This window comes from Lathamus discolor, chromosome 8, assembly GCF_037157495.1.
Source record: "Lathamus discolor isolate bLatDis1 chromosome 8, bLatDis1.hap1, whole genome shotgun sequence".
NCBI classification, from domain to species: Eukaryota; Metazoa; Chordata; class Aves; order Psittaciformes; family Psittacidae; genus Lathamus; species Lathamus discolor.
The window spans coordinates 22,570,308-22,587,607 of NC_088891.1; the positions used below are offsets into that span (position 1 = coordinate 22,570,308).

Genomic DNA, 17,300 nt, shown 5'->3' on the forward strand with positions numbered 1-17,300 from the left:
AGCCCAGAAAGCCAGCCGTATCCTGGGCTGCATCAAAAGGAGCGTGACCAACATGTCAAAGGAGGTGATCCTGCCCCTCTACTCTGCTCTTGTGAGACTTCACCTGGAGCATTGTGTGCAGTTCTGGTGTCCTCAACATAAAAAGGACATGGAACTGCTGGAACAAGTCCAGAGGAGGGCCACGAGGATGGTCAGGGGACTGGAGCACCTCCCGTATGAAGACAGGCTGAGGAAGTTGGGGCTGTTCAGCCTGGAGAAGAGAAGGCTGCGTGGGGACCAAATAGCAGCGTTCCAGTACCTGAAGGGGGCCTATAGGGATGCTGGGGAGGGACTCTTCGTCAGGCACTGTAGTGACAGGACAAGGGGTAACAGGTTAAAACTTAAACAAGGAAAGTTTAAATTGGATATAAGGAGGAAATTCTTTCCAGTTAGGGTGGTGAGACACTGGAATGGGTTGCCCAGGGAGGTTGTGAGTGCCCCATCCCTGGCGGTGTTCAAGGCCAGGTTGGATGAAGCATTGTGTGGGATGGTTTAGTGTGAGGTGTCCCTGCCCATGGCAAGCGGGTAGGGACTAGATGATCTTGAGGTCAATTCCAACCCTAACTATTCTATGATTCTATGATTCTATAGCAGACCAGTGTGTCAGGCAGCTCTCTTTCAAGTGACTTCTCCATGGGATCTCCATAGTTATGTCCCTTGATGACTAAACCATGCCCTAAGGCTTCTTCCAGCCAGGGGCCTGGGCTCAACGTGGGAAGTGGGGAACCTGCTGGAAACAAGGAAATCAGCACTTAGGAGGGTGATCAAAGTGATGCTGCGTCCTTCCTGAAAGAGACACACATGCTCATTCACCTGTTTTGCTCTTTGATGAAACCAGCACCTGAAGCTATGAGCTCTGGTGTGCCTGACACACCTGAGACGAGGGCACCGTCTCCACTGAAGTCCACAGCAGTGCGGGTCATGTTAGCCTGCAGTTCAGGGGTTTTCCAACTCTTCCACATCACAAGGACTCCCAGCAGCTGCACTGGCACACTGATCCAATGTCCTTTTGTAATTTGTAATGAATGGAATTGGCCACACCATTCCTGACCCAGAAAAATGGTCTACGACCTTCTGGCCCCCTGCCCCACTCCTCCTCTCAAAAGCAGGCTATCCAGGCATCTGGTCTCTGGGATGCCCTTGCTGAGCAGAACAGGTAAAATTGGGTGTGGGTCTCACTCAGGGACGATCGTGGGCATCTCTTTCATCACAAAACCAGGCCGTGGTAGAGCCTGATGAGCATAAGCAAGGTGCTCATGGCCATCACTCGTTCCCGCAGAAAAGTTCCTTATGGCGCACAATGGTCCTTCCTTGCTGTTGAGATTGGCCACATCCCTGCAGAGCTGAGTTTCACCTCACGTATGGGCTTGTGCAGTCTTGACCTTCTGATTGAACTTACTCAGAGTCTCCTGTGTCCCTACAATGACCCGTGGGGAGCAGGTCTCTCCATGTTATCCATACTGCCGGACAGGAAAGCACTTGAGGTGACCTCGTAACTGAATTTGACCATGACTGATAGCTGCGCTCACCACTAAAAAGGCAAAGGCATGGAAACACTCTCTAAATATCCTTCTGCACATGCCTGAGATATCTGAGTTGATCGATCTTATGAAGGCGGGGCACAGATGAGTCGTTCTGATGTTCAGTGATAGAAAGCGGGAGCACGGTATTTCTAATGAAAGAGGCAAGGGCTTCATCACCAGCGAGGCTTTGGCAAGCAGCGACTACTGTGTGTTCAGATGCTTCATGAGCAAGGAATGTTGGTTCCCCTCAGGGCTCTGGAGCACAGCATAAAAGCCTGCTCTACTCCAGGCTCTGCATCTTCCTCTCTTGCTTCCCTTTCCTCTAAGAACAAGGTAAGCCTGAGTCTGCTCTGTCTGTCTCTGTGGGCTGAAGTGCTGTGCTGGTGGCTACTCAGGCTGATATTGGGCTGCCTCTGCTTGGCCCTGCAATGGAAATAGTCAACCCCTGAGACCTCTGTCCTTTTCATGGAGGTGGCTGGGGGCAGCTGGGAAGAGGAGGGTTTTCCAAGCAGAAAGCATCCGTGGGGCTCAGATGCAGGGATGGCTGCCCACCAGACTGTGCGTGTCCATCAAATTGTATCTAACCAAATGGCCAAGCGCATGCAGTGCTCTCTTCAATGCAGCACTGTTTGCTCAGGAGATGGGGTGTGATCAGTCACTCCACAGGGGCTTTAACCCCAGTGAAAGGGGACCTATTACAAAAGGGGCCAGCCTTCCTGTCCCATGCAACCTGCTGGGCCAGTGAGGGCTCTGGAAGTTGTAGAGTCACTGCGTGTATTCAACGCAAGATGTGCCCACAGAGAGAGCTGGAGAAGACAAGGACACGCTAGTATTGAGGTTTGTGCTCCCTGCCTGCTCTGTGTTTCAGCTTTGCCTCGCTCACCGAGAGATGTCTTGCTTCAGACCATGTCCCCCACGCCCCTGCGGCACCTCTGGCCCAACGCCACTCGCAAGCAGCTGCAGTGAGCCCTGTGTCGCCCGCTGCGCTGACTCGACTGTTGCCATCCAGGCCTCCCCGGTGGTGGTGACCCTGCCGGGCCCCATCCTCACCTCTTTCCCTCAGAGCACGGCCGTGGGATCCTCTCTGTCAGCTGCTGTTGGGAGCTCCCTCAGCACTGGTGGGGTTCCCATCTCTTCTGGGGGCTCCCTTGGTCTGGGGGGGTCAGGCCTGTGTCTGCCTCCTCCTTACTGCAGTCTGAACTGCTGAAGCTGGCGGATCATCCCCTTTGGAGCCAGAAGAAAAACGTGCACCCTGTATGAGCTGGAGAGTGGCCACGGCTTCCAGATGGGTTGGGTCTTCTCTCCCACCTGGCAGGAGGGTCCTGTGCCCGCTGCTCCTCACTGCAGGACAGGCCTCTCTCTACCTTCTCTGGCTTTTCTTTGCTCTGAACTCCTGAGAGAAAGGCCTCCTTCTCTTCTACTTTCCTGAACATCCTACAGATGTGGGGAGGTTTCCGGAGTCAGGGACTGCTCTTGGTGGCCTGGGAACACCACCAGGTGGAGCAGAATGGGAAAAGTGAAGCCCTTTGTGTGGAACTTGTCCTTAGGAAACGGGTCATTCTCTGTGCCTCCCTGCACTCTGCAGACGTCTTTCTTGGTCTCTGTTCTGTGCCCCCGCATTTGTTCCTTCTGATTAAAGATTTGGTGCAGCATAGCTGGAGACTCATGGTGGTTTGTTCTCCTCCTCCCTCACTTACCTCCGTGCTGTGCAAGGAGCGATCTGCTGTCTCTCGTGACAGCCAAGCATGGACTACTGCCATATTTTGCTGGAGCTCCCTGAACTGATCGAGGATCAGCATTAAACAATTTGGCAAAGAGAAACGGAAAAGCTTCAGAGAAACGGAGAGAACAAGAAGCAGTGGACAGAGTTGGAATTCTGGCTACTGCCAGAGGCACTGGAGGTCAAAGACGGGACAAGGTTTCTCAGGGAGTTCTAGATTCTCCATCTTTGAAGATGTCCAACATAGAACCAGACAAGGCCAGGAAAAACATCCCCTGCTTGGCCTGGATTTGGACTTTGTGATTCCCACCTCAGGTGTTGCATGATTTGGCGCGAAACTGCTCGATGCCCTCATGCAGGAGCAGCCAACAAGTGGAAGGAAGCACAGAGGGTGCAGGGGACAATGATCCAGATCAGAGCGCGTGATACAATTGACCCAACAGCAAAACAGGGCTGTCAAGGTGTAAGCATGCTGAGAAAGCCCTGAGGGAGCCAAAACCTTGCGCAAGGTCCCACTGAGATTTGAACTCAGATCGCTGGATTCAGAGCCCAGAGTGCTCACCATTACACCATGGGACCTCTAGGCACATGCTGGAAAGGTCTTTCTCCTGCAGCCACCCTTGCTGAGACATATGCTCCTGGCTCAGCCTGCCAGTCTTTCCATCTCCCTGGCCATCAGTCATCAAGAGCAGCTGTTCCTTCAGGGACACTGGGCACTTTTCACTCACAGAAGAGGAGTGGCACAGCATTTTGTACAAGTCTCACAGGCCCTCTCTTACAAGGCACAGGCTGGTATCCCCCAAGAATCTTCCTTTTGCCTGATGAAACCTGCTGAAGACCTTTCCAGCTTAACATCTTCAACACTCGTACCTCAAAGGGTACATTCACAGCCCAGTGATCAGTGGTTTAATGCTTGTACTTGTGGACTCTGCTGCTGTTTCCTCCCTTCAGACGCCCCATGTTGGACAGCCTCTCAATCTGCCACTCTAACTCATGGCCTGTCCAGTTTCTCACCTTGTAGATCATACTAAGCAGCCTTTGCCCAGATATCCTTACTCTCAGTTGCACTCCTAGCCAGGCTCCTGACCTTGACAAATGAGGCAATCATGCCAGAGGGCAGCGGACGTGGTTCAACTGCAAGACCAACTAGTAGGAGGACCCAAAGCAGTTTGCTACGTGTTGCACAAGCTGAGCTGCCTTCATCTGCTGGGGCAGTCTAGGCTGACTTCAAACCCTGTCCTTTCTTTCAGGGACACACTGTCCCCTTGTGCCCCAGACTGGCCTCTCCCTCACAGAGAACACATTTTGCTCTCCTGAGATGGCTCCAGACGCAGGTGCATTTTGCTGTGAGCCTGAGGGGACTTTCCCTCATGACTTGGGACCAGCACATTGCCCACCAAAGAAGAGTCCGTGCACACAGTGGGAAGAAGCTCCCTGCTTGAGGAAGGAGCATTCACTGTGACCCCCTGAAATGCCTTCCAAACAGCAGGACTGAGAGAGGGTAAAGCTGAAGCACGGCCCGCCCCAGAGCTGGAGCAGGCAGCTCAGTGTCTGAGCCCTAGTGGAACTTGAGTGAGATACACAACATGAAGGAGAATCCACATGTTCTCTGGGCACCTGCTCCAGTGCTTCACGACACCCTGAGAAGCAATCAGCGGTCCAAAGCAGCCCCTTGCACTCTGCTTTTCCCAAGCTGGGCCATGCTCAAAGGCCTGCTCGGCATGGAGGTGCCCAGAGAGCTAGCCACAAGGCAAGGCAGCAGAGGGGAGTGGCTCCAGTGCCCCATGGGACCTGAACGTCCTAAGGGAAGATGGGTTCCTCTGGAACAGGAGAAGCAAGGCACCCTGGAGCCAGGCTGAAGAAAAGCTTGTCTGCATTGGCCAGGAATCTAATGTGGCCCAAATGCTTGGAAGGCAGCTATGCTCTCTACTATACCACCAATGCTCATGGGAGCACTACTGCCTCCTGCTCCTCCACTTGCCCATCTGCTTGCCTCACTCTGCCAGGTCACAAAGTGACCTGTCTACTGCTCCTCCACGTAAGCGCCTGGCCAGTCCCTTCCAGTCCTCCCTCCAGTCCCCATGCATGCAAAGGACTTCAAGCTGCTGGGATGTCTGTGTGTGTTCCCTGGGAGTGATATCTTGGATGCGGACACTCTCGCTGCTGGGTGCTAGTAACGGTGCCTCTCTCAGACTACGTTCATTCCTGTACCAGCTCTGCATGTACTATGCACGTGGATGTACCTTTGTGGCTACGCACCTTTGGTGGTATAATCACAGACAATCCCCCAGCCAGCTTCTCACTCCTTCCCAGACTCTGGGAGGGGAAGCAGATCTCTGAAAACAGGATGGGTCAAGACAAACATGACTTTGAAAAACACAGCTTAGCAAAAACTCCTATGGGCAAACCAGGCTTACCTCGGTAGGGGAGTCAGGGCATAGCTGATTAAAACAGATTCATGTAGTGAGAAACAGAAACACCAACATAAAAAAACATCTTTCCTCGCCCCTGTCCGCAGGTCTGTTTTACACAATCACACCACACTCCTTTCCCTGACTTGGACTCTCACCTTTAGCCTTACTGCTACCTGAGAGCCCAGGGCTGCTCCTGACACCATGCAGCTTGCCAGAGAGCCAGAGAAACCCCTTTTCTCTGTGCCTGGAGCCATTCCTGTCCTGCCCAACACTGCTGGCCAGAGCATGCAGCAACCAGGCAGAGGAGGGAAAAGCAACATGGGGACAGATAGGACCAGCACGGTGGTGCAGATGTGAGCACACTAAGGCATCCTCTCCATTGCCCTTTGCTTCTTTATTCCTGCCGAGAATCTCTCTGAGGTTCTTTCTCCCTTGCAATGCTTTCCCCAGCCTGAGTGGCATGGCTACAGGGAATTGACCATGTGCCAGCAATGTATTTTTTTCTCCTCCTCCTTGTGTAGGCTCTTCCTGCATGTGCTTCTCAGAGTTTACTTTTTCCTTAAGATGCTAAACCACACAGGCAGGCTATCAGAAGCTCAACCTCTGCCGCTCCTCTAGTAGGGGCAGCTGAGCATGCAACTGAAAGAAGACCTCTGGGAAACCTCTGGCTCTTTTCTGTCCCACCCATCAGGGTCGGTGGAGGCAGGGGATGGTCTCCTGATACCACCGTCACCACCAAGTCTCTTTTTGCCAATTTCACATCTGTCGAGGTTTAAACAAAGTCAGCCATCAATCACGCAGTCGTTCACTCCTTCTCCCATTTCTTGCCCTCTCCCTACACCCAGAGGGACAGAGAGGAGAATCAAAAAGAATGCAATTCCCATGGGTTGAGATAAGAACAGTTTAGTAACTAAGGTATAACACAAATCACTACTGCTACCACCAATAATAATAATGATAAAGGGAACAAGGGAAGAGAATACAACACCTCACCACCCGCCAACCGATAACTCGCCCCACCCCACCCAACCAAGCACCGACTGATACCTACTGCAACCCTGCTGTGAACTAGCCCTTCCGGGTAACCCTCAGTTACGTCCTGGGCATGACGTGCTGTTGTGTGGAATACCTCTTCGGCTAGTTTGGGTCAGGTGTCCTGCCTCTGCTTCCTCCCGGCTTCCCACCCTCCCGGGCAGAGCATGAGGCTCAGAAAGTCCTTGGCCAGACCAAACATTTGAGCAGCAACGAAAAACATCGGCGTTATCAGCACTGTTCTCAGGACAAAAGTCAAAACACAGCGTTGCACCAGCCACTAAGAAGGAGAAGAATTACTGCTACTGCTAAACCCAGGACAACATCTTACCCAGAACACGAGGGCACAGATCACACCTACCTCTCATCATCTCATCCTTCAGCTAAATTTGAAAAGCCCCCTTGGAAAGGTTGTTCATTTCTGACCCTGCTGGGGACTGGTTGGGCAGAATATCCCCACAGCCTCTTAAGTTGCACTCAAGAAACAGCAACGGTGGAGCTTTTTTCATGGCTTATACTCAGCCCTGGTCCATAGTCTTCCCCCCAAAGGCCTACCTTTGTAATGGGGGTCAGTCAGGACAAGACCAGGAGGGAAAGTGCTTTTACTGTCTGCCTGGGCACCAGGCACACTGTGGAGCTGGAAGCCACTGCAGAAACCTGGTCATTCGGTAGCAGCCCAAAAAACAGCTGTTCACCGTTGCTGGCAGGATTCGAACCTGCGCGGGGAAACCCCAATGGATTTCTAGTCCATCGCCTTCACCACTCGGCCACAACTACCTGATGCAGCCCTCTCCGCTCTCCGCCCCGCTGATCACAGTGTCTGTGCAATGACACCTGGCTTCCAGGGAGTTACAGGGCAATGCTCCACTTCAAGATTTGTAGCCGGGACTTTCACTGCACGTCTAATGAATCAAAGACCTCTCTGTGTTATCTCAAGGCACCCTGGAGACACTGACTGACCCTGTTCAGGAGCTGGCACTGCAGGGACATCCTGGAACTGGGTGCAACACTCTTCCTGGCAGCTAAGAGCTGAGACAACTTCATGTCTCTCGCAGCTTTATGGCCTACGGACCGAGGGAAAAAAAGGAGCCTCTCAGAACTGGACTCTCTGTCTGAAGGGGACAAAGCTACTCAAACCTTTTCTAGTTCAACAGCTGCTAAAAGCAAAACAAGCTATAGTCCTTCCTCTGCTGACATTCAGAAAACAATCTGCACGGCGAGGTTGTCTGTGGGATTTGTGTTAGCGCAGTGTTTACAGGCTTCCCTGCATTTCAACCTACAAAAGGACCTCGAATCCATCTCTCCAAGCACCTGAGAGTAATTGTGATGACAAAGGCAGAAATGCCTCTGAGGAAGCAGAACTTTTGGAGGATTGAGGCTATGAGCTCTGGCAACGTTGGCTTGTGTGCATCCAGGGCACTGTGTCCTCTGAAGTCCACAGCAGCGTGACTCATGTCAGCCTGCAATTCAGGGGTTTTCCCAACTCTTCCACATCGCAACGACTCCCAGCTGCTCTAGGAGACTGATCCGATGGCCCTTTGTAATTTGAAATGCATGGAACTGGCCACCCCATCCCTGACCCAGAACTGTGAGCCTTGGTGGAGCCTGATGAACTTAAGCAAGGTGCCTGTGGCTATTACTCCTTCCACAGGGAATTTCCTCATAGTGCACAATGGTCCTTTCTTGCTGCTGAGGGTACAGAGGCGAGACTGCCTAGCCTACAGTTCCCCAGGTCTTCCTTTTTTCCCTTTATATATCTGGGGGATTATATTTCCCCTTTTCCAGCCACTGGCTATTTTACAACTTTGCTATTTTGATGGATAGTGCCTTAGCAACTTCCTCTGACAGTTCCTGCAGGACTCTCGGGTGCATCTCCTCAGTTCCCAAAGGACTTGTGCACTTTCAAGTTCCTGCCGTGGTCTTGAACTTCCATCTTCTTCATGTTGGTCACAGTCAGGCCTCCCGTTTGGCTCACCTAAAGTGTGGGGCTACAACTTCTTTCACCTTCCTTTGCTGTTCTATGTACCTGAAGAATGCCTTCTAGTTATTTTTCATGGCCAGAGACAAGTTCAGAGCCAGCTATGCTTTGTTTTCCTGATGCCCTCCATACACCCCCGTGACATTCCCTGTAATCTTCCCAGGATGTTATCCCTGCCTTCACTGCCTCTCCATCTTTGCTATGTTTTAATTTTAGTTTAGTTCTTTAGTTTAGTTTAGTATAGTTTAGTTTGGTTTGGTTTGGTTTGTTCCAGTTTGGCTAAGAGGCCTTGCTTTCCCCAGGCTAGGCTCCTGCTACCCCTGTCGGACTTCTTGCATGTTGGGATTTCTAGAGGCTCCAGAAAAATGTCTTTCAATATGTCCCAGCTCTCGGCATCCTTTATCTCTGAGGCCATTTTCCAAGGGATCGCACACGGAAGCACCTTAAACAGACTATAGCTTGCCTTTCTACAGTGTAGGATCCTGGCTCTACTTTTTACCTACCCTATATCTCTCAAGGCTGAGGATGCTACCAAGACATGATTGCTGCTGACCAGGCTACCTCCTGTCTTGACCTTTTTGGTGAGTTCTTCTGCGCTAGTAAGGAGCAGGTCTAGCACTGTCTCTCCTCTGGTCGAATTCTCCATCATATCTACTAGGAAGTTGTCCACGACAGACTCCAGTAGTTTCCTGGACTGCTTTTGGTTTGCTGTGTCACTTTGCCAGCAGACGTCTTGATGGTTGAAGTACCTTGTCGGGATCAGGACCTAAGAAGAGGCGATGCTTCCTAAGGCTTTGCCACAGACAGTTTTTACTGCCCACAAGCTCAGGTAACAAAGGGAGATTGAAAATGACGGATAGCAGACCAGTGTGTCAGGCAGCTCTCTTTCAAGTGACTTCTCCATGGGATCTCCATAGTTATGTCCCTTGATGACTAAACCATGCCCTAAGGTTTCTTCCAGCCAGGGGCCTGGGCTCAACGTGGGAAGTGGGGAACCTGCTGGAAACAAGGAAATCAGCACTTAGGAGGGTGATCAAAGTGATGCTGCGTCCTTCCTGAAAGAGACACACACGCTCATTCACCTGTTTTGCTCTTTGATGAAACCGGCACCTGAAGCTATGAGCTCTGGTGTGCCTGGCACACCTGAGACCAGGGTAGCATCTCCACTGAAGTCCACAGCAGCGTGACTCATGTTAGCCTGCAGTTCAGGGGTTTTCCCAACTCTTCCACATCACAAGGACTCCCAGCAGCTGCACTGGCACACTGATCCGATGTCCCTTTGTAATTTGAAATGCATGGAATTGGCCACACCATTCCTGACCCAGAAAAATGGTCTACGACCTTCTGGCCCCCTGCCCCGCACCTCTTCTCAAAAGCAGGCCATCCAGGCATCTGTCTCTGGGATGCCCTTGCTGAGCAGAACAGGTGAAATTGGGTGTGGGTCTCACTCAGGGACGATCGTGGGCATCTCTTTCATCACAAAACCAGGCCGTGGTAGAGCCTGATGAGCGTAAGCAAGGTGCTCATGGCCATCACCCCTTCCCGCAGAAAAGTTCCTTATGGCACACAATGGTCCTTCCTTGCTGTTGAGATTGGCCACATCCCTGCAGAGCTGAGTTTCACCTCACGTATGGGCTTGTGCAGTCTTGACCTTCTGATTGAACTTACTCAGAGTCTCCCGTGTCCCTACAATGACCCGTGGGGAGCAGGTCTGTCCATGTTATCCATACTGCCTGATAGGAAATCACTTGAGGTGACCTCATACTGAATTTGACCATGACTGATAGCTGCGCTCACCACTAAAAAGGCAAAGGCATGGAAACACTCTCTAAATATCCTTCTGCACATGCCTGAGACATCTGAGTTGATCAACCTTATGAAGGCGGGGCACAGATGAGTCGTTCTGATGTTCAGTGATAGAAAGCGGGAGCACGGTATTTCTAATGAAAGAGGCAAGGGCTTCATCACCAGCGAGGCTTTGGCAAGCAGCGACTACTGTGTGTTCAGATGCTTCATGAGCAAGGAATGTTGGTTCCCCTCAGGGCTCTGGAGCACAGCATAAAAGCCTGCTCTACTCCAGGCTCTGCATCTTCCTCTCTTGCTTCCCTTTCCTCTAAGAACAAGGTAAGCCTGAGTCTGCTCTGTCTGTCTCTGTGGGCTGAAGTGCTGTGCTGGTGGCTACTCAGGCTGATATTGGGCTGCCTCTGCTTGGCCCTGCAATGGAAATAGTCAACCCCTGAGACATCTGTCCTTTTCATGGAGGTGGCTGGGGGCAGCTGGGAAGAGGAGGGTTTTCCAAGCAGAAAGCATCCGTGGGGCTCAGATGCAGGGATGGCTGCCCACCAGACTGTGCGTGTCCATCAAATTGTATCTAACCAAATGGCCAAGCGCATGCAGTGCTCTCTTCAATGCAGCACTGTTTGCTCAGGAGATGGGGTGTGATCAGTCACTCCACAGGGGCTTTAACCCCAGTGAAAGGGGACCTATTACAAAAGGGGCCAGCCTTCCTGTCCCATGCAACCTGCTGGGCCAGTGAGGGCTCTGGAAGTTGTAGAGTCACTGCGTGTATTCAACGCAAGATGTGCCCACAGAGAGAGCTGGAGAAGACAAGGACACACTAGTATTAAGGTTTGTGCTCCCTGCCTGCTCTGTGTTTCAGCTTTGCCTCGCTCACCGAGAGATGTCTTGCTTCAGACCATGTCCCCCACACCCCTGCGGCACCTCTGGCCCAACGCCACTCGCAAGCAGCTGCAGTGAGCCCTGTGTCGCCCGCTGCGCTGACTCGACTGTTGCCATCCAGGCCTCCCCGGTGGTGGTGACCCTGCCGGGCCCCATCCTCACCTCTTTCCCTCAGAGCACGGCCGTGGGATCCTCTCTGTCAGCTGCTGTTGGGAGCTCCCTCAGCACTGGTGGGGTTCCCATCTCTTCTGGGGGCTCCCTTGGTCTGGGGGGGTCAGGCCTGTGTCTGCCTCCTCCTTACTGCAGTCTGAACTGCTGAAGCTGGCGGATCATCCCCTTTGGAGCCAGAAGAAAAACGTGCACCCTGTATGAGCTGGAGAGTGGCCACGGCTTCCAGATGGGTTGGGTCTTCTCTCCCACCTGGCAGGAGGGTCCTGTGCCCGCTGCTCCTCACTGCAGGACAGGCCTCTCTCTACCTTCTCTGGCTTTTCTTTGCTCTGAACTCCTGAGAGAAAGGCCTCCTTCTCTTCTACTTTCCTGAACATCCTACAGATGTGGGGAGGTTTCCGGAGTCAGGGACTGCTCTTGGTGGCCTGGGAACACCACCAGGTGGAGCAGAATGGGAAAAGTGAAGCCCTTTGTGTGGAACTTGTCCTTAGGAAACGGGTCATTCTCTGTGCCTCCCTGCACTCTGCAGACGTCTTTCTTGGTCTCTGTTCTGTGCCCCCGCATTTGTTCCTTCTGATTAAAGATTTGGTGCAGCATAGCTGGAGACTCATGGTGGTTTGTTCTCCTCCTCCCTCACTTACCTCCGTGCTGTGCAAGGAGCGATCTGCTGTCTCTCGTGACAGCCAAGCATGGACTACTGCCATATTTTGCTGGAGCTCCCTGAACTGATCGAGGATCAGCATTAAACAATTTGGCAAAGAGAAACGGAAAAGCTTCAGAGAAACGGAGAGAACAAGAAGCAGTGGACAGAGTTGGAATTCTGGCTACTGCCAGAGGCACTGGAGGTCAAAGACGGGACAAGGTTTCTCAGGGAGTTCTAGATTCTCCATCTTTGAAGATGTCCAACATAGAACCAGACAAGGCCAGGAAAAACATCCCCTGCTTGGCCTGGATTTGGACTTTGTGATTCCCACCTCAGGTGTTGCATGATTTGGCGCGAAACTGCTCGATGCCCTCATGCAGGAGCAGCCAACAAGTGGAAGGAAGCACAGAGGGTGCAGGGGACAATGATCCAGATCAGAGCGCGTGATACAATTGACCCAACAGCAAAACAGGGCTGTCAAGGTGTAAGCATGCTGAGAAAGCCCTGAGGGAGCCAAAACCTTGCGCAAGGTCCCACTGAGATTTGAACTCAGATCGCTGGATTCAGAGCCCAGAGTGCTCACCATTACACCATGGGACCTCTAGGCACATGCTGGAAAGGTCTTTCTCCTGCAGCCACCCTTGCTGAGACATATGCTCCTGGCTCAGCCTGCCAGTCTTTCCATCTCCCTGGCCATCAGTCATCAAGAGCAGCTGTTCCTTCAGGGACACTGGGCACTTTTCACTCACAGAAGAGGAGTGGCACAGCATTTTGTACAAGTCTCACAGGCCCTCTCTTACAAGGCACAGGCTGGTATCCCCCAAGAATCTTCCTTTTGCCTGATGAAACCTGCTGAAGACCTTTCCAGCTTAACATCTTCAACACTCGTACCTCAAAGGGTACATTCACAGCCCAGTGATCAGTGGTTTAATGCTTGTACTTGTGGACTCTGCTGCTGTTTCCTCCCTTCAGACGCCCCATGTTGGACAGCCTCTCAATCTGCCACTCTAACTCATGGCCTGTCCAGTTTCTCACCTTGTAGATCATACTAAGCAGCCTTTGCCCAGATATCCTTACTCTCAGTTGCACTCCTAGCCAGGCTCCTGACCTTGACAAATGAGGCAATCATGCCAGAGGGCAGCGGACGTGGTTCAACTGCAAGACCAACTAGTAGGAGGACCCAAAGCAGTTTGCTACGTGTTGCACAAGCTGAGCTGCCTTCATCTGCTGGGGCAGTCTAGGCTGACTTCAAACCCTGTCCTTTCTTTCAGGGACACACTGTCCCCTTGTGCCCCAGACTGGCCTCTCCCTCACAGAGAACACATTTTGCTCTCCTGAGATGGCTCCAGACGCAGGTGCATTTTGCTGTGAGCCTGAGGGGACTTTCCCTCATGACTTGGGACCAGCACATTGCCCACCAAAGAAGAGTCCGTGCACACAGTGGGAAGAAGCTCCCTGCTTGAGGAAGGAGCATTCACTGTGACCCCCTGAAATGCCTTCCAAACAGCAGGACTGAGAGAGGGTAAAGCTGAAGCACGGCCCGCCCCAGAGCTGGAGCAGGCAGCTCAGTGCCTGAGCCCTAGTGGAACTTGAGTGAGATAGATACACAACATGAAGGAGAATCCACATGTTCTCTGGGCACCTGCTCCAGTGCTTCACGACACCCTGAGAAGCAATCAGCGGTCCAAAGCAGCCCCTTGCACTCTGCTTTTCCCAAGCTGGGCCATGCTCAAAGGCCTGCTCGGCATGGAGGTGCCCAGAGAGCTAGCCACAAGGCAAGGCAGCAGAGGGGAGTGGCTCCAGTGCCCCATGGGACCTGAACGTCCTAAGGGAAGATGGGTTCCTCTGGAACAGGAGAAGCAAGGCACCCTGGAGCCAGGCTGAAGAAAAGCTTGTCTGCATTGGCCAGGAATCTAATGTGGCCCAAATGCTTGGAAGGCAGCTATGCTCTCTACTATACCACCAATGCTCATGGGAGCACTACTGCCTCCTGCTCCTCCACTTGCCCATCTGCTTGCCTCACTCTGCCAGGTCACAAAGTGACCTGTCTACTGCTCCTCCACGTAAGCGCCTGGCCAGTCCCTTCCAGTCCTCCCTCCAGTCCCCATGCATGCAAAGGACTTCAAGCTGCTGGGATGTCTGTGTGTGTTCCCTGGGAGTGACATCTTGGATGCGGACACTCTCGCTGCTGGGTGCTAGTAACGGTGCCTCTCTCAGACTACGTTCATTCCTGTACCAGCTCTGCATGTACTATGCACGTGGATGTACCTTTGTGGCTACGCACCTTTGGTGGTATAATCACAGACAATCCCCCAGCCAGCTTCTCACTCCTTCCCAGACTCTGGGAGGGGAAGCAGATCTCTGAAAACAGGATGGGTCAAGACAAACATGACTTCGAAAAACACAGCTTAGCAAAAACTCCTATGGGCAAACCAGGCTTACCTTGGTAGGGGAGTCAGGGCATAGCTGATTAAAACAGATTCATGTAGTGAGAAACAGAAACACCAACATAAAAAAACATCTTTCCTCACCCCTGTCCGCAGGTCTGTTTTACACAATCACACCACACTCCTTTCCCTGACTTGGACTCTCACCTTTAGCCTTACTGCTACCTGAGAGCCCAGGGCTGCTCCTGACACCATGCAGCTTGCCAGAGAGCCAGAGAAACGCCTTTTCTCTGTGCCTGGAGCCATTCCTGTCCTGCCCAACACTGCTGGCCAGAGCATGCAGCAACCAGGCAGAGGAGGGAAAAGCAACATGGGGACAGATAGGACCAGCACGGTGGTGCAGATGTGAGCACACTAAGGCATCCTCTCCATTGCCCTTTCCTTCTTTATTCCTGCCGAGAATCTCTCTGAGGTTCTTTCTCCCTTGCATTGCTTTCCCCAGCCTGAGTGGCATGGCTACAGGGAATTGACCATGTGCCAGCAATGTATTTTTTTCTCCTCCTCCTTGTGTAGGCTCTTCCTGCATGTGCTTCTCGGAGTTTACTTTTTCCTTAAGATGTTAAACCACACAGGCAGGCTATCAGAAGCTCAACCTCTGCCGCTCCTCTAGTAGGGGCAGCTGAGCATGCAACTGAAAGAAGACCTCTGGGAAACCTCTGGCTCTTTTCTGTCCCACCCATCAGGGTCGGTGGAGGCAGGGGATGGTCTCCTGATACCACCGTCACCACCAAGTCTCTTTTTGCCAATTTCACATCTGTCGAGGTTTAAACAAAGTCAGCCATCAATCACGCAGTCGTTCACTCCTTCTCCCATTTCTTGCCCTCTCCCTACACCCAGAGGGACAGAGAGGAGAATCAAAAAGAATGCAATTCCCATGGGTTGAGATAAGAACAGTTTAGTAACTAAGGTATAACACAAATCACTACTGCTACCACCAATAATAATAATGATAAAGGGAACAAGGGAAGAGAATACAACACCTCACCACCCGCCAACCGATAACTCGCCCCACCCCACCCAACCAAGCACCGACTGATACCTACTGCAACCCTGCTGTGAACTAGCCCTTCCGGGTAACCCTCAGTTACGTCCTGGGCATGACGTGCTGTTGTGTGGAATACCTCTTCGGCTAGTTTGGGTCAGGTGTCCTGCCTCTGCTTCCTCCCGGCTTCCCACCCTCCCGGGCAGAGCATGAGGCTCAGAAAGTCCTTGGCCAGACCAAACATTTGAGCAGCAACGAAAAACATCGGCGTTATCAGCACTGTTCTCAGGACAAAAGTCAAAACACAGCGTTGCACCAGCCACTAAGAAGGAGAAGAATTACTGCTACTGCTAAACCCAGGACAACATCTTACCCAGAACACGAGGGCACAGATCACACCTACCTCTCATCATCTCATCCTTCAGCTAAATTTGAAAAGCCCCCTTGGAAAGGTTGTTCATTTCTGACCCTGCTGGGGACTGGTTGGGCAGAATATCCCCACAGCCTCTTAAGTTGCACTCAAGAAACAGCAACGGTGGAGCTCTTTTCATGGCTTATACTCAGCCCTGGTCCATAGTCTTCCCCCCAAAGGCCTACCTTTGTAATGGGAGCAGAGTTTACCATTCAGTCAGGACAAGACCAAGAGGGAAAGTGCTTTTACTGTCTGCCTGGGCACCAGGCACACTGTGGAGCTGGAAGCCACTGCAGAAACCTGGTCATTCGGTAGCAGCCTAAAAAACAGCTGTTCACCGTAGCTGGCAGGATTCGAACCTGCGCGGAAAAACCCCAATGGATTTCTAGTCCATCGCCTTCACCACTCGGCCACAACTACCTGATGCAGCCCTCTCCGCTCTCCGCCCCACTGATCACAGTGTCTGTGCAATGACACCTGGCTTCCAGGGAGTTACAGGGCAATGCTCCACTTCAAGATTTGTGGCCGGGACTTTCACTGCACGTCTAATGAATCAAAGACCTCTCTGTGTTATCTCAAGGCACCCTGGAGACACTGACTGACCCTGTTCAGGAGCTGGCACTGCAGGGACATCCTGGAACTGGGTGCAACACTGTTCCTGGCAGCTAAGAGCTGAGACAACTTCATGTCTCTCGCAGCTTTATGGCCTACGGACCGAGGGGAAAAAAGGAGCCTCTCAGAACTGGACTCTCTGTCTGAAGGGGACAAAGCTACTCAAACCTTTTCTAGTTCAACAGCTGCTAAAAGCAAAACAAGCTATAGTCCTTCCTCTGCTGACATTCAGAAAACAATCTGCACGGCGAGGTTGTCTGTGGGATTTGTGTTAGCGCAGTGTTTACAGGCTTCCCTGCATTTCAACCTACAAAAGGACCTCGAATCCATCTCTCCAAGCACCTGAGAGTAATTGTGATGACAAAGGCAGAAATGCCTCTGAGGAAGCAGAACTTTTGGAGGATTGAGGCTATGAGCTCTGGCAACGTTGGCTTGTGTGCATCCAGGGCACTGTGTCCTCTGAAGTCCACAGCAGCGTGACTCATGTCAGCCTGCAATTCAGGGGTTTTCCCAACTCTTCCACATCGCAACGACTCCCAGCTGCTCTAGGAGACTGATCCGATGGCCCTTTGTAATTTGAAATGCATGGAACTGGCCACCCCATCCCTGACCCAGAACTGTGAGCCTTGGTGGAGCCTGATGAACTTAAGC

At 52.2% G+C, this 17,300-nt stretch overlaps 4 non-coding genes across 4 annotated transcripts; all 4 read right to left on the reverse strand.

The window, feature by feature from the left end:
• Positions 1-3,789: 3,789 nt before the first annotated feature.
• Positions 3,790-3,861, reverse strand: TRNAQ-CUG (transfer RNA glutamine (anticodon CUG)). Its single transcript has one exon. It is a non-coding gene; the product is annotated as a tRNA-Gln (tRNA).
• Positions 3,862-7,423: 3,562 nt separating this feature from the next.
• On the reverse strand, positions 7,424-7,502 carry TRNAS-AGA (transfer RNA serine (anticodon AGA)). The gene has a single exon. It is a non-coding gene; the product is annotated as a tRNA-Ser (tRNA).
• A 5,222-nt stretch (positions 7,503-12,724) lies between these two features.
• TRNAQ-CUG (transfer RNA glutamine (anticodon CUG)) lies at positions 12,725-12,796 on the reverse strand. The gene has a single exon. It is a non-coding gene; the product is annotated as a tRNA-Gln (tRNA).
• A 3,579-nt stretch (positions 12,797-16,375) lies between these two features.
• Positions 16,376-16,457, reverse strand: TRNAS-AGA (transfer RNA serine (anticodon AGA)). The gene has a single exon. It is a non-coding gene; the product is annotated as a tRNA-Ser (tRNA).
• Positions 16,458-17,300: the final 843 nt, after the last annotated feature.